General features: G+C 46.4%; 1 long non-coding RNA gene across 1 annotated transcript; it reads right to left on the reverse strand.

Moving 5' to 3' along the window:
- Nucleotides 1–73: 73 nt before the first annotated feature.
- LOC116544591 lies at nt 74–24,194 on the reverse strand. Its single transcript, XR_004265968.1, has 3 exons — nt 24,053–24,194; nt 2,128–3,329; nt 74–254 (listed from the first exon to the last, which is right to left on the reverse strand). It is a non-coding gene; the product is annotated as an uncharacterized LOC116544591 (long non-coding RNA).
- Between the last annotated feature and the right edge of the window lie 6 nt (nt 24,195–24,200).

Here is a 24,200-nt window from a genome sequence, read left to right on the forward strand (position 1 = left end):
ACCAGCCATCGCAGCAGCTGAAACCTTGGAACACACTCCATGCCCTGTTGGCTTCTTCACAGAAAGTGGATAAAACTGGGTCTTTACAGCCTAAAGCAGGCCATGCCAAGGCACTCCTCGGAGCCTTGGTCACAGTCCCAGTGACGACAGCACGTCCACAGATGGGAGCTGGCCGAGGGATCTGCGTGCCGCACACCTCTTCACAGAGCGGGAAAGAATCGTACTGGAAAAGTGTTCCATCAGCACATCATCTCCTGAGAAAAAAAGTCAGGGAGCCAGATCAACCTTGAGGGTTAACGTTACTTGAATGTGAGCATAATAAATACTCAGCATGTCTCCTAAGACCTGGAGTATCATCAGAGACCAAACTTGGAAAACCACAGAGAATGACGCCCAGTTTCTGAGAGTCATTCCAGGCTTTACAATCAGCCCACAACCACCAAGTCCCAAGAAGCCTGGCCGAGACCGCGGTAGGTCCTGACATGCAGCATCAGCCTGAGTCTGAGCCCCGAGGAAGCTTCTGCTGCCACAATGTCTGCGTGTGCTCATAGCTAGGGTGCAGGCCTAACCACAGTGGACCAAGGGTGGGCTGGAATTTCTTCTGGACTGGAGGGCTGGCTCAAGTGGGGATGACTTGAAGGAGAATAGAAAGGAAAAGGGAAGAATACAAGTGTCCAGCTGGTTCCTAGAGCCAGGAGGGAACAACGCATCACAGACAGAATTTCACAGACACCGCTGCCGTCCTCCAGCCACACCTGCCTGCTAACTGTGCTGCTGGCCTCCCCTAGGTTTCAAGGGTCCAGGATGCTGCTTCCTTAAAACCAGTGATTTTCCTCCAGAAACCTGGTTCTTTCCAGGGTTCCAGACATTCCTGATGTTCAATTCCTTCAGGTTTGGGGAGGAAATTCCCACAAAGGCATCAAATCTCGGGATTTCAGTAAGTGAAACAGGCAATTGGCTTGTTTCATATCCAGCACTTAATAAAATCTAGTGGGCAAGGTGGAACGCATGGCTGACTCCAGATCATAGCAGCAAGGAGACAGCCAATGAAGCTCTGGAGGGTCGGCATCCACAGCTTGAAAATAGGGACTCAGCCATGGAGAGGCTCTGTCACCCCCAGCTTCTCTGAGAGTCTGACTCCTGACTCTCCCGGCCATCCTTGCCCCCTGAGCCTTACACACAGAACATCCCTGGGAAGATCCAACCAGCTGCACCGACTTCCTTCCCTGTCCCAGCCCCACAGACATGTAACTGAGAGGGGACATGAAGAGTGAGCTTCCAGCACGTGGGCACAGGAAGCGTGAATGTCAGCAGCAGGAGAGGGAACCACGGTTTCACTGCCTGCCGGCCATGGAGGCCGCACCCAGGGTGGCTCACAGGGCATTCTTGGCATTATTGGCCTCCACACCTTGTTCTCTCCATGCCAGGCGCACGCGGTAGGACCCATGAATCTGCACATTTTCACTGCCATCATGTAAGCTACTCTGCCCAGAACTGTTTTTAATTTTTAGAACTATTTTCTAATCTTTTCATAAATTTGAGACAAAGAAACACTTCAAGCAATTCTTGCTATAAAATAATGGCTAGCATTTTTGCAGCACGGAGGCTCACAAAACACCCCATTCACATTGTCTCACTTCACCATCCTAACAGCCTCTGAAACAGCCATCGCTGGACTTCACTGTGTCTAAGACGGCATCTGCTGAAAAACACAGCAGTATGTTACATGCCACTGAGAAAAAGAAAACACTGCTGTTTAGGCCACAATACACAGTGACTTGGGATTGATGAAAAGCAGCATTTCCCACACTTTTCAAAGGAGGAGATGGAGGTGGCAGGGTCATCCAGAAAGCAGTGGCAGAGCTGGGTTTTCACTTGAGCCTGCAGTCTAAATGATGCACAATGCACTCTGCAACTGGTCCCTGCACACAGCAGGTGGACACAACAGCTTCCTGCGCATTCTCCTGGGATGCCTGACACAACCAGGACCCTGGGGTGAGAAACTGAGTTCCCAGTGTGGGAAGAGGAAAGCCTCCTCCTTGCCTCTGGGATCTCCCCTCCCCACATGTCCCGCCAAAGCAATGCCCTTCCTCTCAGTGTTTCCAGAAGCTAGTAATAGTGACATACCTAGAGGAGCAACAGGCAAAGACTGGGAATCATCTCATTGTCCGAGACCGTGGAACCCATGTTTACAGTTTCCCAGACAGGGTTAAAGTAGAAGGTGATCTTCCCAGTTCTCTGAAAGATAGGCTTCCTGGCCCCACTGGTGGGCAGTTCCTAGGTTCCACATATGGGGAGCGTGATCCACACGTAGCTCAGAAGGACAGGAAGGAGAACCCCACCAGGAACATGCGTTGCAAGAACCCCAGAGCCGAGGCCGGTCACCAACTCTCGAGTGGGCGTGTGCAGGTGTCCTTGTTTCCTGGAGAAGGTGGGGTGCTGCGGCAGGTGTCCTGGTTGCTAGAACGGCTCTCCCATGCTGGTCCTCTAGCATCTGCCATGCGACTTCCTCCAGTGCATGGAATGTAAACAGAAACCACCAGCACATCAGCTCCACGTGGAAGTTTCTGAGCCTGCAAGAGTCTTGTGTGTCCACAGTGTCCGAGCCCCCCCACCTGGGTCCTGGGGGACACCACAGAGCAGAGCCCCCAGGTCAAATTTTATGTACACGTGACAAGAGCAAAAAATAATGATTTTTCTTTCAAATCACTGAGATTTTTCAAGCTGCTTGTCCCATGGTGTAACTTGTCCCGACGGGACTCACGCTCTTCTCTCCTGTGCCAAGCATCAATATTGATTTTTGGTGAAATTTTCCATGGTGGCAGTGCAAACCCCTGCGTGTTTCCTCAAGTCTATGGACATGATGTCACTCTACCAACAACATTCATGAACGAAATATTAGGGCCCAAATGTTCCCTTGAAGTAACTTTCCAGGACACTGCTGGTGTTGTGTTCACAAGGTCATGTAATCAGGAAATTAATTGCATCTGATGCTCAACAATTTGGAGCAAATCATCCACCTGGGGCCTCACCAGACTCTCCTGGTCAGCAGCGGCTTCTGCCTGGAGGCCACTAAGTCATTCCATGTGCTGAAATCCAGCCCTGACTTCTTAATCCCAAGCCCAGTTCTCAGATTCAAGGCCCCGTTTTCTCTTGTATTTCTGTATTCTAGAATGTTAGACTAACAACTTAACAGCCAAGGACTCAGACATAATACGACCCAAGGAACAATCAATGCTGAGTGGGGATGTGGGTGCAAGGAAGGGCCCCTCAGGCGCCTGGGCTCAGTGGATTTTCTGACAGGAGCATAAACTTCAATTCTGAGGTTCCTGTTAGAAAAAAAAAAAAAATCATTAGAGAACACCGAAGGCTATAGTTTCATAGCTAAGAAAGCATGTTTGGTTCTTTGGAGAGCTTCCACGCAACCATAACTGCCGCAGAAGCCCCAGCACTTCCGCATGTGTAAATCCTGCACAATCGGGTGGGCCTGTCTCCAAACCTTCCCCATAGAGAAGGACGAGTTTCCTCACTCCAGTGAGAGACCCCCATGGCCAAGCAACAGGGCTGACAGGAGGCTTCCCTGAACCCCAAGAACAGCGTTTTGACCAGTTTAAATTCGGCCATGATTGTGCACTTTGCAAAGCAGGGCTTTGCTCTGTTTCTCTAGTCCCAAAGGATTCCTGAAATGTGGGCCCTGCTGTCACCCAGGCTGCCACTTCCCTGAAAGTCTCTCAGGTGTGACTCTTGCCTGGGAAAAGGATGTCTTCTTCCATTACCTTCCAGCTTGTTGCAACCAGAGAAACGAACTCAAAAGTCTCTAGACTTGTACCTGCCCTGCTGAGAGGCCAGTGCGGAACGCCCCTCCCTCGGCCCTGAGTCTCTGCAGGGCCTCCTCTCCCCCACAGCTCTCCCGCTGCTCTGATAACAGAACAACCACTGCTTTGCACCAGACCCCAGACCCAGCACTCCAGCTCCCAGGAGACAGGAACACAGGCATTCCGAAACCGGGAGATTGGAACACAGCCATTCCTGACATCCAAAGACAGGAACACAGTCATTTCCAATGTCGGGAGACCAGAACACAGGCATTCCTGACGTTGGAAGAGAGGAACACAGCCATTCCCGACGTTGGTTCCTACGGCCTCATCATTTCTCACTCCATGAGCAACACACGCTCATCGAGAGCTGTCTCCACCTCAGATTTCAGATTTGCCTGTTGTACTTCCTCCTCCCTCTGCCCCAGCCCTTGCTCTTCTGCCTCAGTTTCCCAGATGTGGAGAACACAGTCACCTGCCTAAGCTCTAGACACTATCACAGTCCCTTCTTCATGAGTCCTCACTGGGCTGCCCTTCATCCCTCTACTTTCTAAAAACGTAGTGGGAGGAGGAGGAGGCAGGCGGCTTCAGACAATGAAAGAGAGACAGATGGAGCCACAAACACCTCTCGATGCCCAAGGTGAAACGCTGTTCTTTCCTCTTCTAAGTGGCAGCCGCTCACCACTCTCTCCCCTGCAGGCCTTGTGGAAGGCCCTGGCCCTGCTCCCTGAGGAACCTGCAGTGGGGAGGGAGAGAGACCCAGGGAGGTAGAGACAGAGACAGGGACAGAAACAGAGACAGGGACAGAGAGAGAGAGAGAGAGAGAGACAGACAGACGGACAGACAGACAGGGACAGAGACATGACCAGAGACACAGGGAGGCAGAGGCAAGGACAAAGAGACAGAGACAGACAGGGACAGAGAGACGGAGAGACAGAGACAGAGACAGAGATAAGGACATAGTGACAGAGACAAGAACAGAGAGAGAGGGAGAGGCAGAGACAGGAACAGAGAGATAGTGAGGCAGAGAGAGAGACAGAGAGGACAGCGAGCTTTGAGCTCACACCACCCACTGGTGCATATGGAAGGTCAGGGGGACACAGCAGGCCCGTGGGCAGCTGCGTTTATCAACTACATGAATCTGCCAGTGAATATGGAGGAAAGCATAAACGTCCAGGCTTGCACATACATTATGACTCAGGAATTCTGGTTCCTGGATATTCATCCTAGAAAATCTCTTGTGAATGTTCACTGAAAGACAAGGGCAGACATGTCCTTATCAGCACTGGTTGAACCAAACGCAGTAACATCGTAGAACCTTAGAAAGGTAAAGAAGAACAAAGCAGGCCACAGAGAACACAGTAAGAATGTAATAGATCTCAGAAATGCTAAAATGTATTGTACAGGTATCGAAACTAGTTTTTAAATGATGGAATACTTTTTTTAATGCTGGAGAGTGGCCACATCTCCCAGGGAAGCAGGAACGCAGGGCCAGGAACGAGCCGCAGCAGCTTGGATTGTTTTCCATAGTTTCAGAGAAACGGCCTCTCCACAGGGGTTTATTTCATCAGCAAGTTTCAAAGCTTCCATATGCTATTACATATGTTCCATATTTACCAATTTTTCATAATAAATAATAAAGATAATTTTCTTATCTTAATATTACCAACACCTTAAATTGAAGTAACATTCTCCCAAGCCCAATGTGGCTGCCCAGTCATGAGTGATGACAGGAAGCCACTTTCCCCAGCAGTCACAGAGGCCCCGGTGAGGGCGGGGCAGGAAGGCATGTCCAGGGTGCCTGACAACCAAGTTGGTGCTCTTCTGACAGGAAGCCCATGGGATCTGTGTGGTCTTCCAGCTGCTGCTACTGCACAGAATCTATCCAAGGGTCACCCCAGGGCCTCCCTTGGGAAGCACAGGTCTCCAGAAAATTTAGACTCGGAGTCTGATCTTCATCAGCAACCAGACCATTGATGCTGGGGCCACAGGTGGGACTGGGACTTTATGACCAGAAAGTCACCAAGTTCCAAGGAAATCACCTGTTTTCCTTTGCAAAACTGAACCTAGATCCATCCAAAGATGGCATATAAAGCACAGATTGCCTGCACTAATTCGGTTGGCCATGGTAACTTGAATCCCAGCATCTCAGTGGCTGAGCAAAGCATGGCCGTTATCTGTTGCCCACATTGCTCGCTGATGACCACAGTCACCACACATCTTCTTGTGCCAGGGCCTGGGCTCCAGGAGCAGCTCTCATCTGGAAGGCGCCATTCTTGCACAGAGCAAGCGAGAGTCAATCACAAAATGGACTTTAATTGGTTTGATCAGCTTTGGCACATACACGTCCGTGCGTGTCATACGGTGAGAGCAGGTCCATGGCGAGCTGACCATCACAGGGACAGAACATTATGGTCCCCGCAAGGGACACATGGGGGAGGCGGGTCCTTCTCAGATGGAAAGCAGGTAGTTGGATTTAATAACGCAACTATCGCATCCTCACACCCTCTCTTCTCTTAGTGCTTGAACTAACTTTCAATTTTTCAAAAAAATTTTAATTAAAAAAATTTTCTTTGCGATACGGTCTATGTTGTCCAGGCTGGTCTGGAACTCTTGAGCTGACACAGTCCTCCCAACTCCCCTAGGACGGCGGGCACATGCCACTGTGCCCAGCTGATTTTCACTTTGATCATGCATGAGACCCACTGGTCCTGGGAACCTTCCACAGAATGGACACGTGTGCGATTCCATGTAACAGACACCTGTGAGATTCCATGGAATACACACCTGGTAGCAGGGTTCTGACCACCTGGGCTCGAATCCCAGCACCAGCGCTTGCCAGCTGAGACTGATCTTTCACAACTAAGATGCAGGGTACTCAGGAACTGGGCGAAACAGGCCGTTGTGACTGTACTAAGGGACCAGTGGGTTTCCTGACTTCCAGCTTCTCCTGTCTTGGTCTGCAGAGTTCCTGGGGCTCTGGCTGGCACCGTGCTCCTGTTAAGAGTGTGCTGTCTTCATTTGTTACTCCCGAGGAGATGTGCAGACACACAGCTGACTTCCCGCTGAAAGATATTTTTAAATAAATACCTTTCTCCCCTATAGTGCAGCCCTGGGAGGTTTTGTCAGGATGTTCAACTAACTGGCAGGTTCTGTTTCCATGGGGGGAGGCGCACCATTTAAGAGGATTAAACGAATTTGTTTAAGTCTCTGGTATATAAGGCTCAAATAAGCCGTTGTGTTTACTTTAGACTTCACGAGATCCTTCTTGTGTGTTTAAGCAGATGATAGTCCAATAGGTAGGTTCAGCTGCCAGCTGCTTCTTCCATTTGAATCCCAGCCTCACAGAGTTTATTTATAGAGGATGTTTTCTAAAGCAATGAAGCACAATCCTGCATATACAAAAGAAAAGCGACGCTTGCTCTTAGTCTGTGGTTACCTGCAGCCAATGGCCTCCCTATGAGCTATGCCACAGGACAAGTTTCCCGGCAGACACCACACCCCACCATATGGGGGCATTCACACTGACTAATGGAAAAAACACCAGACCCTTGAAAGAGAATAAGGAGAGCATTGCTGCAATACTGTATAGAAGACAGGCTGTAGATGAGAAAACACAAGCCCAGTCTTGTCACCCACGAGGACAATGGAACTCTGGACACAAAGGTCAAAAAGCCTCCTTGAGGTCATGCTGCAAGATCTGATCAACCCCAGGATGTGGCGTCAAGGAGAGAAAAGAGGTGAGAGAAAGGTCCTTGGAGAACAGCCCAGCAATGAGAAGACAAAGGAATGGTCCCACACAGATACCTGACACACGCACATTGATGACACATGCAGGACACGCATGCATGTGACACGCATGTACACAACCTGTGTATGACACACATGTGACACATGTGTGACAGCTACATATGATATACACATATAACACCAACATACCTATGGCACATGCATTGTGTGACACACTTGTACACAACACATGCCTGCATATGACACACATGTGTTGACACCTGTATATGATCTGCACATGTAACACCTGGCTCTCTATGGCACATGCATTATGTGACACACACATGCATGGACACATGTAAAATGTAGCATACATTATACTTTAATATGACAAATATAAAGTTTCTAAAATAAATCAAATGTTTGATCTCTCCACACAGAGTGGATGTGGAGTTCCAACAAGGCTGCATTGAGTCTGGCTCTCTTTGGCCGCTGAGCAGCACTGGAGACGTCAGTGAGGCGGCCGGTCCAGGACCAAGCCCATCCTTAATGAAAGATGAGGTGGAGCAGCTGTGGGGTACCCCGGCATCGAGATGCCGGGTGTGACCCACAGGACTGTGTGCAGAGCAAAGTGAAGCTGCTCAGAAGCAGAATCTGCCTTGTTGTGAATCCGCCTGAGCTGCCTCTAGGGGTAGACTACTCTCTGGCCCCCAGGCTGCCTCCCTGGTGCTAGCCTCAAAGAAGGCGCTCTCCCACCATGTCTAGGCTGCAGCCCTCACTTCAGACCTGGCCTTGAGCCTCTGCTCAGTTTCCAGGGGCCTCGGACCCTTCATTTTTGGGTGTAAGTGCAGGTCTTACTCCTTTTTTTGCACCCAGGTTTGGTCACCGCCCAGTCTCTGGCCTGAGGACACTGTACACACAGAGCACAGTGTGCAGAGGCCAGAAAGAGGAAGTCAAACACATATGTCTACTAATTATTTATTTCTTATTCTTCCTATTTATTTATGTACAGAGAGGATCTTACTCTGTCGCCCAGGCCAGAGTGCACTGGTGATCAGGGCTCACTGCAACCTTGACCTCCCAGGCTCAAGCAATTCTCCCACCTCAGCCACCTGAGTAACTGGGACCACAAGCATGCACCGTCACACCTGGCTATTTTTTAAATTTCGTAGAGACAAGGTCTCATCATGTTGCCCAGGCTGGTCTCAAACCCCTGGGTTCAAGCAATCCTCCCACCTAGACCCCCCAAAGTTCTGGGATTGTAGGAGTGAGCAACTGCACCTGACCACATTTTTCTACATTAGCAGTCAAAAAGGAAGAGGAAGAAAGAACATGTTCAGTGTAACTCCTAGGAAAAAAATCTGTTTGGTTTTATTACCATACTTCTTGAACAAAGATGAACTAAAAAAAAAAGGAAAAGGAAAAGTCACCCGAAGTAAATTAAAAGGACAAAACAACAACTTAGGAGGCTGGGAGAAAAAGCTGTGTTTAGAAAATACAGGAAACCGGGAAGGAAGCTTTTCTGCTGCGTCTGCTCTGGTGAGGGGAGCGTCCACATTGAGGCCCTTCCAGGCAGTTAAGTTTGAAGACACTGGAAGATCCAGATATACAGAGCATGCCTGAACATAAACACAGATTCTTGCTCTTAAACAAAACACTAAAAATGAAACTTAGCAGAAAACCAAACATATCAATGTCCTTTGAGAAAGAATAAGCACAGGGGCGTGGAGGAGAGCCAGGCTGGCCACAGATTCAGACTCCCTAGAGCCTGAGACACACTTCTGTGAAGTCCCAAGGGAAGAGGGTGTGGTCCTCTTCTAGCCAGCCAAGTTTTCCTTTAAGTAAAAAGGCAACTGACAATCTTTCTCAAACAATCAAAAGCCCAAGGAAAATCCATCCAAACAACAACAAAAATCAACCAAAGAAATGAGCCAAGAACAAGGGTGGCAAAGTTAAAATTCACCTCAACAGAGAAACTAAGACTGAACCAATGTGGGCATTATGAATTAAGAGAATGTAAATGTTATGAAGTTGAAACTTTAAGTTCAGAAGATGCCTTTATCCTTGAGGTCTGGTTACAAGTCAAGGTATTTTACAATATGGATCTTTATCATTTTTTTTCTTGAAACAGAAGATCAACAGGTACGAATGTTTCATTTTTTTTTTTTAAGATGCTTTGTGCACTCGAATCTTTGATTTTCTATTTCTTCAGTCATGTTCTTTAAGGTCACCAATCACACACATGCTATTTTCTGTCATCTCCACAGCTACCATCTTCCCTGAGGTCACTGCGGTCATACTACCATTTCTTTTTTTTTTTTTTTTTTTGAGACGGAGTTTCGCTCTTGTTACCCAGGCTGGAGTGCAAGGGCGCGATCTCGGCTCACCGCAACCTCCGCCTCCTGGGTTCAGGCAATTCTCCTGCCTCAGCCTCCTGAGTAGCTGGGATTACAGGCACGTGCCACCATGCCCAGCTAATTTTTTGTATTTTTAGTAGAGACGGGGTTTCACCATGTTGACCAGGATGGTCTCGATCTCTTGACCTCGTGATCCACCCGCCTCGGCCTCCCAAAGTGCTGGGATTATAGGCTTGAGCCACCGCGCCCGGCCATACTACCATTTCTAATGTCATCCTGTGTGACCCCCTCAGATCTGGTCCACGAGTCAAAGGCTGTTTCCAGTCATTTTATTCTGCTTCTTAGGGCTTCTCTGTCGGCTTACACCTGGGGGCTTTTTTCCCTTGCATTTATTTCCCAAGCCATCATAGCTCATTCTTTCCTCACTCCACAATCTCCCCTCGAGCTCTTACACCCTTCAGTTCTTTTCCCTAGGAGGGCTTAACTAGACTTCTATTTTTGAGCGATTTTGTTGTATCTTTGGATGAAATTTTCCTTCTTTGCCCTTTTCAGTTTTGAAACATTTTGAAGACAGAAAAAGTACAAATAATTTTATAAAACACATATTCCTACAATCAGAATTAACAAAATATTTTGTCATGTTTGTTTCTCGTCCTTTGGAAAGGGCTCCAGTGAGGTAGAGGGATCCTTAAAAACAACACAGCTACAGCCTCTCCTGTGTTTGGTTTGTATTTTTATATTACTGTTTTTAAAATTTCGCATATCTATATATTTGCGTTTATCCCTGACATACCCGTCTTTGCAGCATGTTACTGACATGAAGGGCACCGCCCTGCATTGGTACTCTAATCCTCCCTCTTCTCACAGTGTTAATTATCACAACCCATGCCATCTATTTCATTCTACTAGTTTTTGGCTATTCACACCTAGGCTTCTATTTATCTAAAGTGTCCTTTTGAGGGTAGAATGAGGGCAGGAACCCTGTTTAAGAGGGCTTTCCCTAGATGGAATCCCAGCCCCTGGGCTGTGTGCTGGGTGCCTTGTTCCCCAACTTGGGAAGCTACTTCCATGGAGTCACAAACTCCCACACAGGAGTCTGACTCTGAGCTTTGTACTTTTCTGCTGGTCTGTTAATGCCACACTGTTCTCATTGCTATACCTTTGTATATATTTGCTTTCTCTTCCAATTTGCCTTTTTCTCAAAAAAAAAAAAAGTTTTAACTGTTTTTTCTCCTCAAACCTCTTAAATGTTATTTTTTAAAATGTTAACAAACAAAAGTCGATGGGATGGGAGAGTAAGCTCCTATGTGTCTGTTCTCAGCATCAAAAAATCACCAAATCAGGCCCAATTTTGTTGCGTCTGCTCCCCCACCGGCCTCTCCTCTTCCCCAGAGTGCTTTAAAGCCAATTCCAGGTCCTACACCACATCATCCATGAGCATTTCTGAAAGTATTTATTCATGTATATTCTTCCATGTGTGCTTTAAAATCAGTGTGTTAAAGTTCCCATATATTTTGATGCATGCTGATGGAATGTTGACTGAATGCCAAGATGCTGAAGAATTTACTGTTATCCAAAGTCAAATCTTCCTATCCAACGTACTGGTGCTTCTCCTCATCGAATTCTTCCTTTGAGTCTTTCAATAACATGTTTGTAGCTCTCTCCAGGAAGGTCTTACATGTATTTTTGGGTTTTGCTGCAATCATGACTTTCATGAATTTTACCGTAGCCATGAATGGCACACCTTTAGGGTTATGTTCCCCATTTGGTTACTGGTGGCATAAATAAATGCTAAGAACTCTCTTTACGGCTCTTGTTCATTGCAATCTTGCTGAACTCTTGTATTGATGTAATTTACTCATAGATTTTCTTGAATTTTATATGTACAGAATCATAGTATCTGCAAGAAAATCATACTTTTGCTTTACTTTTTTATTCTTATAGTTATTCGTTTTTTGTAATTTTTTATTGCAATGACTTGTGATTTCAATGTGTTGTTGAATAAGAGCAGTAATAATTGGCAGCATTTTTGTGTTCCTGATTTTTACAGGCAGTGTATGCTTTCCCTCTACCTAACATCTTTTTCCTGCCTAAGCGTTTGATTTTTCCTGCTGTCTCTGCGTAGCCCTGTGCCCTTCCTGGCTGGCGTCATTCCTCTGGGGAAGGAGGCAGCTCTGCTGAAACAGCCACATCCGCAGGCCTGGCAGGAGGCGGGATGAGGGAGCAAGCTGCGGACATCAACTTGGGCTTGCTCTCCTGAACACCTTCCAACACTCTCATCCTCCTCTTCTGCTCCATCCTCCTCTTCTCAGCTTTCCTGAGTCACTGGTGGGTAGAGGCGCCCTCTTGCACCTATCCACCTCGCCACAGACTGAAACCCTAATCATGGCCATGAAAACAGCTCATGGACTCAGGTGCATTCTCACCTCCCACCTCTCCATTCCTCCTTCCCTGCGGCCCCCCAGCCGTGGTGCCTATCTGCACCCACCACTGGACAGAACCTGGCTTTGGGATGAGTACTCCATAGAGTAGGTGAGTGGGGTGGGCATTCAGGCAGAGTGACACATGGGTTTGCCCCAGACTTCACCTCTGGTAGGGGGTTCCTAGTATTCTCACGAGGCCTGGGCCTAGCATGGATCAGACGGGAGGACTCTGCCCCGGCTGGGCCTGTTTCTGTCCACCTGCCTGTCCACCTCACTGTCTTTCCCTCCCCCGCCCTGCTCATTGCCCCGAGTACGGGTAGATGAGATGCGGCAGGGACAGAGAACTTGGGCATGGAGGGGCCTGTGACTCTGGGGACTTGGGGAGCCTGCTCAGGTCACACCAAAGCAGGCCCTCTCTGCCCTGCGCCTGGCACTGAGCTTCCTTTCAAGGCTAAAAATCTGGGCTCTATTTTCCATCTGTCTCCATCATTTGTGTTGAGAAGCTCCTAGACGTCTGATTTTCCATGTTATCACCTCAGGACATTTAAACAATTAACGCTTTAGCAGCAGGAAGGTAACTGCCACATATACAGTAAGTGTCATGGTTAGAAAACAAGCAATCAGAAAAAAAATACATTTTGAAAAGAATTAGTGGGCGGGCTGAGTTCCCTGTCTTTCACCTGGTAGATTAATGATTGTATGTTGACATGGAGACAGGCTAACATTTTCAAATAGAAAGACATATGATTAAATCTCTCTTTTGATGTTTTCTGCAAATTGCCTCTCTAAGGTCTGCTTCCAAAGGGTAGCTCTCCAGTTAGAGTCAGAGATTATTATTATGGGGTTAGCAATCACTCCTGCTCCCGAAGCTGACTCACCCTTTAACATGCTAATTAGTAATACATCCAGTGCTTTGTATCATATTTGACCTTCAACGTGGTATTCCTTTCTAACTGGAATCCTTTCATGCCATTCCAAAGAAATGGAGACTTTGTTCTGTTTCTGACCTCTCCCTTCAGAGGCCCCTGTGATGTACCATGAAGCTGGGGAAGTTCAGCCGCTCACGTGCACATGCCCCTCTCTGGTTCATTCTTTCTCAGAGGCTGATGACTTAATAAGCTCACTTTAGTTCGGCAAGTTTATCAATGCTCCTCTTAAAGCAGTAGCTTCTGTGTTTGTGACAGTTTGGTATTGTTATTGAAGTGGACCTCACACTAGGGTCAAGAATTCCTAAATTGCTACCTGATGGTCACAGTGAAGAGAGTACCTGTACTGACCACGTCTGCGCCCCACAGCGTCGGTGTAACTACTTGCAGCTTCACTCATGTCTCCCTCCCCTCGTCTTGGGAGAAGGGCAGAGGAATGTCAAGGCCACAGGAAACAACAAAGAGGACCAAGAGCCTGCGGGACCATGGGGAATCTGGACACAGCTCTACCAAGGACCCCTCCTACCCCTATTTCTCAACTGAAATGCTGTCTAAAATACTTTCATCACTTCCCTGTACCCCTCATAAGTGCTCTTGGAAACTGACATTGGGTCAAGCATAGAGAAATCATAAAAGTTTAGTTTTGCCTCAGAAATTGTGGTCGTTTTGCTATTTATAGCAACCGTAGAAAGTGCTCATTTGCTCTTGGAATCCAACACTCTTAATAAGATGTCAAGCAATGTTTTCCAGGCACACAGAGTTTATATAGTAGAGGCGGAGCATTTCATTTGTCCTTCTTTTTGGCACCCACCTGAGCCACATAGCACCTGGCCATTCAGCACAGGAGGAGCAGAGCATGACACACTGGGACATTCACCAACCTCCGGACGTGGCCCAGGTGGCGAACGTCTGTGTGTGTCACGCTCTGCTCCTCCTGTACTGTATTCATTCCACAAATGTTTATGGCACAATGACCACACTCGGGGCCTCTGTTAACGTCCCCTGTGGGAGGTCAAATGAATGAAATGTGGTTTGGTGCTTTCTTCGGAGAGACTGCAGTTCAGCCAAGACACGTGAGGCACCATCAAGACCACCTTTTACCCAGAGCCCCTCAGAACTAGTGTGGAGATTTGGGGAGCATGGATCTGCCCAGATTCTCCAATTTGAATAGAGCAATAACACTTTCATTTGCTTTACATGCTAACCGAAAGCCCAGTAATTGGAACAAAGAGTTTGAGGATTTAAAAGCCAGGTAGGAACCCATTGATGTGTAGCAGGGTTCCAAACCTGTCTGCCCAGGATCAGATGGAAAGATGTTTGATAATGGAGGGTGCAGGTTTTACCACCATTAAAATGAACAACATCTGGTGGAGGTACGTTCGAGAGCTTTAACAAGCTCTGCAGGCGAGCCTGGGTGCACAGCCTGGCAGACTTGCGAGCCATGTCTAGACCCAGGGTAAAGGCAGTGCTGTACATTAGGGCAACAGGCTGCTTGTTTATGCCCAGACCGCACCCAGAAAATCTGTGCAGGCACAATGGGGCCGGGGCATCCATATTTGAAATAAACAGTATGATACTGCGGGTGACTCTAGTGCAAGCAGCCTGGTGCCAGAGGTGGAGAAGCACCGTGCAGAGGATCCTGAAATACAGGAGGACAGTGCCAGCACACGTGCTGTGGCTGGAGTTGTGCAAATGACAGCTTCCGCTCCACTGACGACGGTTTCCCTCAACACCATCTGAGGCTTAAAAATAGGGCTTCACTTAAAAAGAGCAGTGGATATTTCTGGGTGGTGGAATGATGAGTGGTTTGTAAATATATCTTCCTTGTGTTTGTCTGAACTTTCTGGGTTTTTTTCTATCTTTATCCATTTATTGGTGCAATAAATATTTATTAAGAATACCGTATATGCCACCTACTATATTGTTTCAGCAAAATGATAGTGATTAATAACGTAATAGTATACGAATTAATGTAGGAGTACAACTAAGAAATCTGTGTACTTTCTAGGCTATAATTTGAAAGAGGCATTTTTATCCTCTATAGTTTGGTTCTTGGCCTCCTCATTCATAGAAATCACATTACATACACTTCCCATAAGTTTGTCAAAGTTTATTTAATCAGTAACAAGTGACCTATTTTATTTGCTCCCTTTGAGTTGACCCATCTGTTTTATAAATGTACAAGGTGAGGCTTCCTCTTCTGCCTTTTTCTTTCCCTTACCTTTTTATTTTCTGCAACCTCTTATTGTTCATAACCATATTTCTCTCATCTTCCCTGCCTTGAATCACTACTTAATATAGGAAAAGCTTCATACAAAGTACAGACAATAGTAGCAAATCAGTATCTTAATGTTCTACGGCTGTATGAAACAAGCAAGGAGAATGCCAAACTTCAGCAAGTAAAACAGCATCAGAATCTGCAAATATCTCCATTTACCAACCTTATTTGTGTATTCTTTCAGTTACACTGTGTAATGAACACACTCTTTTGGCCTTGAACAATAGCGTGCATAGAGAAGACTGTTCCTATGAGAAATGTGTTCCGTAATTTGTCCATTCATTCATTTATTCACCAAGTATTTGTTTAGTGTCCACTATGTCCCGGGACCTTAGATGCAGCAGTGAACAAAAGAGACAAAAACTTCCGCCCTGGTGCAGCTTAGGTCCTATGGATAGAGACAGACACAATAAATAAGTAGAAGACACAGCATGCTAAAAGGTGGAAAAATAAGCCAGTGTGAAGGGTCCCTGAGTATGTCGAGTGGCAGTTCTAACTGAAATAGTAAGGGTAGTGCTAATAAGAAGTGGCTTTTTAACAAAGCCTTGAGAAGGTGAGGAAACACTCATTCTGCAAAAGACACCAGAAAGTTCAGGTGTCCTCAGGTTGGGAAGTGCCTCATCTCATACCAACTTTTCAACTTAGCAGGCAGATTTTGTATGATACTTACTGTACAGATACTGTTTTACTGGGCAATTTTCCTTCCATCCCAGGATAATAAAAGGTAAAGCCAGAGGGCACTTCACACATAATAGCAAGAATCGCAATAAATCTGTGTTTCCTTCTTATAAATGCTTTTAAAGTTTGATAGCTCAACAGGTACTGTAGACTGTACAATTGTCCTTCCATGGAAGGACAAACATCTACACAAAGTATGTTATTTATTTTCTCCTCCAGCTCTTTCTTTAAAATACTGCCACTTGCCATGGACCTCTAAGCCTGTCTGGCTTATAATGTTAGCACAATCTTTTCTGTTTGTGCAATCTGCTTCTGGTAGGGCAAAAAAAAAAAAAAAAAAAGAAAAAAAAATCTCGAAATAATAATATTCTTACATTTCTTTCCTCTATTTCCTTCTATGTGACTTTGCACTCACTAGTTGATTACAACATCCACATTGCCTTGAAAAGTAGAATTTTTTTTTAAGATTTGAAATGAAAAGTGGAAGAAAGAGTAAATGTTCCTTTTTTTTTTTTCTTTTTGCTTCCCAAACAGGACCAGTACAACATGAGAAAGTAGAATTAACGCACAGAAATTAAACTAATATCTTTGCAACATCACTTGAGCAGCTTGACCAAGTCACTCATTCCTAGTGACCCCATTAATTGCTCTTCTCCCATCAATGAGTTTTGGAACTTCCATCAATAGCTGCCTATGCATTACTCATGGATCAGAGAGCAGAAAGACACCAGACCTTGCCAAATCCCGCCCAGGTAGCTACACAGGGAACCCTCCATTGACCATGGCCCAGTACACATGTAAGCCCCTTCCCATATGAGAGGGAGGGCATTGAATTAAAAATCTAGTGACTGAGAAGGAAATCTCCTCACCAGTGCTTTGGTGGGAATAGAAAACAGAGCCCACTCCTAACACCAGGAAGTGCCCACCTGGAGTTTAATTGAAGACAAAAAACCCAATTTTGGTGCCCAAATGTCTTTGCCTTTTGAAATTAGCATGTAAATTCACTGATGATTATCTTAGATTTATGGGGAGACATTAGTATTTTAACTGTTATTCACCCCTTTTTTAAGGTGATCTTTAGAAGACCCTAAATTATGTTCCAATTCCTCTGCAGGGCTCCCTCCTAGAAGTTTAGACAATAAGCTTAGGCACACATGGGTTGCAATATCAGTGCCCTGGTTATGTTGGAGTAAAAGTATAGAGAATTTGTAGGAAAATAGGCAGAAGTATGTATATTTTTGCCATTCTTTGCTTCACCTATCCATGGAGGTAGATCAAAATACCTGGGAAGTGGAATCTGTGAGCTAGCAAATAGAGAAGAGGCTGTTACTAAGCTGGGAAGTGCCTCTCTCATTTACAACTAGCCAGAAACAATGAACTTGGCTGTGCAGGTAAGCTTGGGTCGTGGAATATACTGAAATATACCCTGGCCTTTATACAGACTTGATTCTTCAAGCCATTGTTGGCTTTCACCAACTCAGTTCTGAAGACCCAGACCCCAGCTGGCATGAATCCATTCCCCTTTCCATCTTGCCATCTTCAGCCCTCTAAATGGAGCTGAGGTTCTCACCTCCATAGAGAAGCTCAATTTCTGTGTTCTGATTTCACCTTTTCCATGAGTGCATCAGGCATTTTTCTCCGAAAGATAAGAATCATGTGCATTGACAGCCTCACTTATTCAGTTCCACTTTCTCTTCTGACTTAGTAAGGATCTCTGCTAGTTGAATTTGCTTTAATTTTTTTCTCCCAGAAGTTATGGAAGAATGCCCATTAACCATTTCATCATATTAGTCCTACAATCAGAATTAATTTTCCAGAACTGTGTGGCATATCACCATAATGACTGGCTGCGACCAGTTGTGTTAAAAATATTGCCTTTCTATTGTTTCTGAATTTTAAAATTCAATCAAAAAGGAATAAACTTCTGCTGACAAAACTGCTTGGAAAAACCCATGCTGTTTAACATGCAATTTTACTATCTTTAGTTGAGTAGCTTCTTTGCCGAAACCCTGCTGACCAAGCATCTGTGGCAGGTTGTCATCAATTGTGCAACTAGTGACCCTAACTGGAAATTTGGAAATTCCCACTCCTGAACAATCTGGCACATGGTGAGATTCTTTGCAAGATGTGCTAGAATGAAGACTCATTAATGAATGGAAAACACCAGCAGCTCTCATAGTTTACAACAGGCACAGGCCCAGTGGGGTGCTGCAGGGGGCTGGAATTGGCTTGGGAGAATGGACCAAGTGCACCTCTTCTGGGCTCTTCATTCAGTGTTGTCTCATGTGCAGTGTGATATTGGCCGTGCTTGGAGTCTATACACAACAGAAATTATCAAATATGATAAATAAGGGCTTACTTGCGCTCCTGCCCCTCTTCAGAAAAGCTGGGTTTTTAGCTTACCCTGGACATAATGCAGTTGGTTACCTGGTCCATGACCAGGGTCTGAGGGTTTGGTTCCCCTGAAAGATTCCTGTGTTAAAATCCTAATCCCCATGTGTCAGGAGACAGCGTCTTTGGGAGACGATGAGGTCATGGAGTGGAGCTCTTGTAAATGGGATTAGCGTACTTAGAAGGAGACCCCTCTCTCCTCCCACCATTCATGGTGGGCAGGACATCAGAGTGAGTAAAGTAGAGGCTGTCTGAGGGCCAGCCATGCCACTGCCCAGACACGCCACTGTCCTGCTGCCTGGACACCCAGCCGCCAGTGCCCTCATATTTGGTGGACATAGGGAGAGGGTTCTAAGAATTCCAGGCTCAGATCTCAGATGACAACAGAGACAGAAACTGCCTGTTGTTTGAGCAAAAGAAAACCACAGTTGCAGCCAGGAGTTTGGTCCAGGTCTGAGTTCTGCCATCCCTGCCTGGGCTGTGCACATCTCATTGCTTGCATCTCATGTAAGGCAACAGAGAGAGACATAGAAAAGCCATGCCACCACGGCAATACTCACCAACACAAAGAGCAAACACTGGTACCACATCTGAGGTGACTCGGCAGCCTTGGCCCACTCCCCGCGTTTCATCAAAAGTTGTGCCCTTTGGATTGAGCATTTCCAGCTAGGTCTGCAGCCTGTCTGTTACACCTCTCTTTCCATTACTTCTCCACAGTTAGAGTTAGATTTTCAGGGCTCCAAAAATTATAAGGCTTTTTATCAACCTTCAGAGGGCTTTCAGTCTCCATGGGGAACTGATTTTTTTTTTTTTTTTTTTTTTTCTGATAGTAGAGAGCAGGGCTGGACTAAGATTTAAATGACTGAAACAAATCATAAGATGTTGGGTTTCCTGAAAGACAACCTAGGCAATGCCATTCTGGACACAGGAACAGGCACAGATTTCATGACGAATACACGAAAAGCAACAACAACAAAAGCAAAAATTGTCAAATGGGATCCAATTAAACTTAAGTGCTTCTGCACAGCAAAATAAACTATCAGCAGGGAAAACAGGTAACCTATGGAATGGGAGCAAGTATCTGCAAACTACATACCTGGCAAAGGTCTAATATCCAGCATTGATAAGAAACTTAAGAAAAAAACTAAACAACTCCATTAAAAAGTGGGCAAAGGACATGAACATACACTTTTCAAAAGAAGATGTACACGTGGCTAACAAGTACATTTTTAAAAGCACATTATCACTGATCTTTACAGAAATGCAAATTGAAACCATGATGAGATACCATCTCCTTCCAGTCAGAACAGCTACTACTAAAAAGTCAAAAAATAACAGATGCTGGTGATGTTGCAGAGAAAAGGGAACACTTATACACTGTCGATAGGAGTGTAAATTAGTTCAACCATGTGGAAAGCAGTATGTTGATTACTCAAAGAGCTAAAAGCAGAATTAGCATTCGACCCAGCAATCCCATTACTGGGTACATACCAGGAGGCATATAAATTGTTCTACCATAAAGACCCATGCACGTGTATGTTCACTGCGGTCCTATTCACAATAGCAAAGACAAGGGATTAACCTAATGCCCATCAGTGATAGACTGGATAAAGAAAATGTGGTACATGTACACCACGGAATACTATGCAGCCATAAAAAAGAACGAGATCCTGTCTTCTGCAGGAACACAGATGGAACTAGGCCATTATCCTAATATCCTAAATTATGAGAAAACATGGACACACACAGGAGAACAACACACTGGGGCCTAGTTGAGGCTGGAGGGTGGGAGGAGGGAGAGGATCAGAAAGAATATCTATTGGGTACTAGGCCAGTACCTGGGTGATTAAATAATCTGTACAACAAACCCCTAAGACATGAGTTTAGCTGTATAACAAAACTGCTCATGTACCCCTGAACCTATTAAAACATGCTGGGTTCCTGAAGTTCCCAGGAAGTCAGGAGGAAGACAGAACTCTTGAGCCAGGCCTGGTCATTGAAGAGCTTTGCAGGGATGGTGGAGGGGCAGGGAGCAGCAGAGTTTGGGTAGAAAAACCACAAGTCCAGCCGTGGATCCACCTCTGCCTTCCTGTGTGTGCCTAACCCAGCTTTCAGGTGAGAGCTGGGGTTCAGGAGGCTACGTACTTGCTTGAAGCTGCACATCCAGGAATCCAGGTGACGATCCCAAGTCTGCTGTGTCCCCACCCTGCTCTATTGCTAGGACAGCCAATCTCCACTCAGGGGCTGCAGCCAACCAGCTGGCATTTACCAGGCTCAGCTGAGAGCGGTCCAGAGCCCAGCGGAGCTGTGGCATGCAAGGTCTGGGCTGCCTGCTGGCTGCGGTCAGGATGAATCCTGTTGTTGATTGGTTCTTTTTGGCAACCACAGACTTTCAAACGTCAATGGCCACGTGGTCTCCATGTTGGCCTTCCCATTCTGACACCACACATGAGGAGTGTGGTGCCTGGGTGAACAGCCTCAAAATTCTATTCTAACGCCTTATTTAAAAGATAAGAGGAGACCCAAGACTGAGAGATTTGAAATAAATAAGCACACTGGCTTGCCTGAACTGACTACTGCCTTTGGTCTCACCATCACTGCCTGCTGACCTCTGACTTTCACAGCCAGTACACCTTCCAGCACCTTCCAGGGTTGGTTTCTGTAAGGGGATTGTTTTTGCTCCCAGTCCCCCTAAACATTCTGTAGGTAATTACAGCAGTCATGTCTCCATTTTCTTACTGTGTATTTGCCACCTTGGGTCTGTTTAGATGGCAGTCTCCTGAAAACCAGGTACCTCCTCCTTGTACCCATGGCACCGTCGCAGTGCCTAGCTGCTGTCAGCACAGAGCGTTAGCTCTGAGACACCTCCTCCTTGTACCCACGGCACTGTCACAGTGCCTGGCTCTTGCATTAGCTCTAAGACACTGCTCCATTGCCCTTCCAGTTCCACATCAGGTGGTAGGATTTTGTTTTGGTGGCTTGGTTCATTTTTCCTTATTGCAGTATTATCACTGCATACAAAGCAGAAGCGGTCTTTCCATATTGTGTAAAGACCACATTAAACATATGCCACATGCTTCAGAGTGGCAGGAACAGGAAGAAGGAAGGGATTCCCCTGTGCCAGAAGGTAACCCAGTCTACATTTTCCTGAGAGTCAGGGACTACACCTGTCTGTGTAGCATTTGGGAAGGTCAGAGGAGACGACTGTGCTATGTGTATCCGAGAAGCGTGGGGCCCCTGTGCTCACCACCACCCTAATCCTCTGTGAGACAGGGGCACCTGGAACACTGTGACCAGCATTGTCCCAGCTTCCTGCCAGGATGAGCTCTGGCTCTCGACAGTGGCCACAATGGGGTTAAATTTCCTCAACTCCTTAGATACTGTCAGGTTCAACTACTTTAAAGAAAATTTTAAAACACTATTTTTCAATAAACTGATTGCCAAAAGATCTCTGTGGCTAAGGAGGCACCTCCCTAGTAGTCTCTACTTCCTGCTGCTACGCCTTCCACCTGGGCAACTGCTCCACAATCTCCAGCTGCACCACGTGTTTAGAAAAGCGTTTCTCCCTGCCCCTCTGGGTTTTTTTTCCTCCCTCCTCCAGTGGTGAAATTCCAGAGGGCATTGAGTGGGTTACTCTTCACAAGCACAGAGCTAAGCTCAGTCCTGATACAAAGCACACACAAAGATAAGACCCAAGACCATGAATATGCTGACCTCAGTTGGACAGAGCTGCTTCATGGGCTCCTGCAGTTACTCTGTGGATTCCTGCTATTACTCTGTGGGTCCTACTGTTACTCTGTGGATCTCTCCGTGGTTACTCTGTGAATTCCTGCTCTTATTCTGTGGACTCTTTTTTTTTTTTTTTGCTTTGTGAGTTTCTGCAATTAGTTTACCTCCTCACCAACCAGTCAGGAATTCTTTCACTAGGAATTATACGGATGCTGGCCAGCTGAGCTAAATTTAATATTACTATGTCCCCTATTGTGGTGGTGGGCTCTTGGCTTGGCAATTTATATACTCCATATGCAGTTAACCCTGACCCATCTGTGAAAGAAAAATAAAATCTCAGGCCTCCAAACTTACTGTGCCAATGGGAAAAGTTAATATTGGCAAAACACACACACACTGCCTTCCTTTTGTTCCCCAAACCTTACTTTATGTGAAACGTAGATCTACTGAGGATGAGATACATGCATAACTCTCCCCCACGCCTCTTTTTTCACATGTGAAACGTAGATTTGCTTTACTCTAATCAGAGCCTCACAAGAACGTGACCACAAGCCTCACAGCCTACTCTTCCCTCTTCCCCTCCTGCCGGCGCTTTTCCCTTTAAATACCGAAGTCCTGAAAATCCTCTTTGGAAAAACGCAAAAGCCATAAACTCTACTGTAACCGGTGTTTTCTTCCCCTGGCACATCCATAGTTTTGGAAAAATAAGTCTCTAAATCCATGGAGATCTGCCTCAGACACTTTTTTGGTTTACACAACAATCACAGGTATTCATTTGCAAATATACCTCCACAAGTTAAACGAAACCACAGAGCGACTGGGCATTATTTACAATGGCAAACTACTGCAAACCATCTAAAGCCCATCACAGACATCATAGAGACATTCGAATAAACTGATACATTTATAATATGGAATAATCTGCAACCCTGAAAGGAATGAAGGGAATAGAGAGGGAAAGGAAGAAAAGGAGGGAGGGAGGGACAGACAGGTGTTTAAATTGAGGATGCGCAAGCAATATTGCCTACCTCCTTACCTTCACATTATTTAAAAGCATGTGGTCAAGAAACCCTATTATAATAGGCACATCAGAAACAACTTCTAAAATTACTTTTCCAAAATATGAATCCATACTATACACTTCTTGCCATATGCTCCAAATGTAGATGCACACATTTTAACAAGGAAAAGACTAATACTCATATTTGCTTGCTAGGCGCCATACGCTATTTTAAAAGTTTTGTACACGCTAACTCATTTGTTCTTACAGAAATCCTGTAAACTGCACCGTCACCTCCAGCTTCTAGGAGGAAACTGAGGCAGGGGGCTGCGGCTCCCGGACCCACCCAGCCTTCTTGGCCACGCCTGCCTCCCTCCCTCCTGCTGCCCCACATTCTTTCTTCCCAATCCGAAAAACTATTCGCGCTGCTCCTCCAGGGAATTTCAACCTTCTAGAAAGATCTGACAAGACTCGAAACTGTTTATAAAGAGAAGGTGCTTGTGCCTAAATGCTGAGTGCAGACACCCTGGGCTTGGCGCCCAGCCGGGTGGAAAAACGATCGCAGAGTGGAAATGCACGATAGGGCTACCAGGCTCCCGCGGGGACCCGCGCGGCGCGGGCACGCGCATGCTCTCACGGGCACGCCCACGCTCTCACGGGCACGCCCACTCTCGGGGATGCGCGTCTTCAGGACACGCGAACGCCTCAACGCCCTGGCCGGCTTACTCCAGTGAAGAGCTGGACCGACGTCGTCACCCGTCTCGCAGGCCTAAATCTCGGGGCCTCATCTGCATCTCCGGGCGATGGCAGAGGTCGCGGGCACCGACTCTGCCTATTCCTGCCCACCGGAGCCCCTCCCCGTGCCCGTGCCCGG

Source organism: Sapajus apella, unplaced genomic scaffold (assembly GCF_009761245.1).
Source record: "Sapajus apella isolate SASKATOON/1434 unplaced genomic scaffold, GSC_monkey_1.0 scaffold223, whole genome shotgun sequence".
NCBI lineage: Eukaryota > Metazoa > Chordata > Mammalia > Primates > Cebidae > Sapajus > Sapajus apella.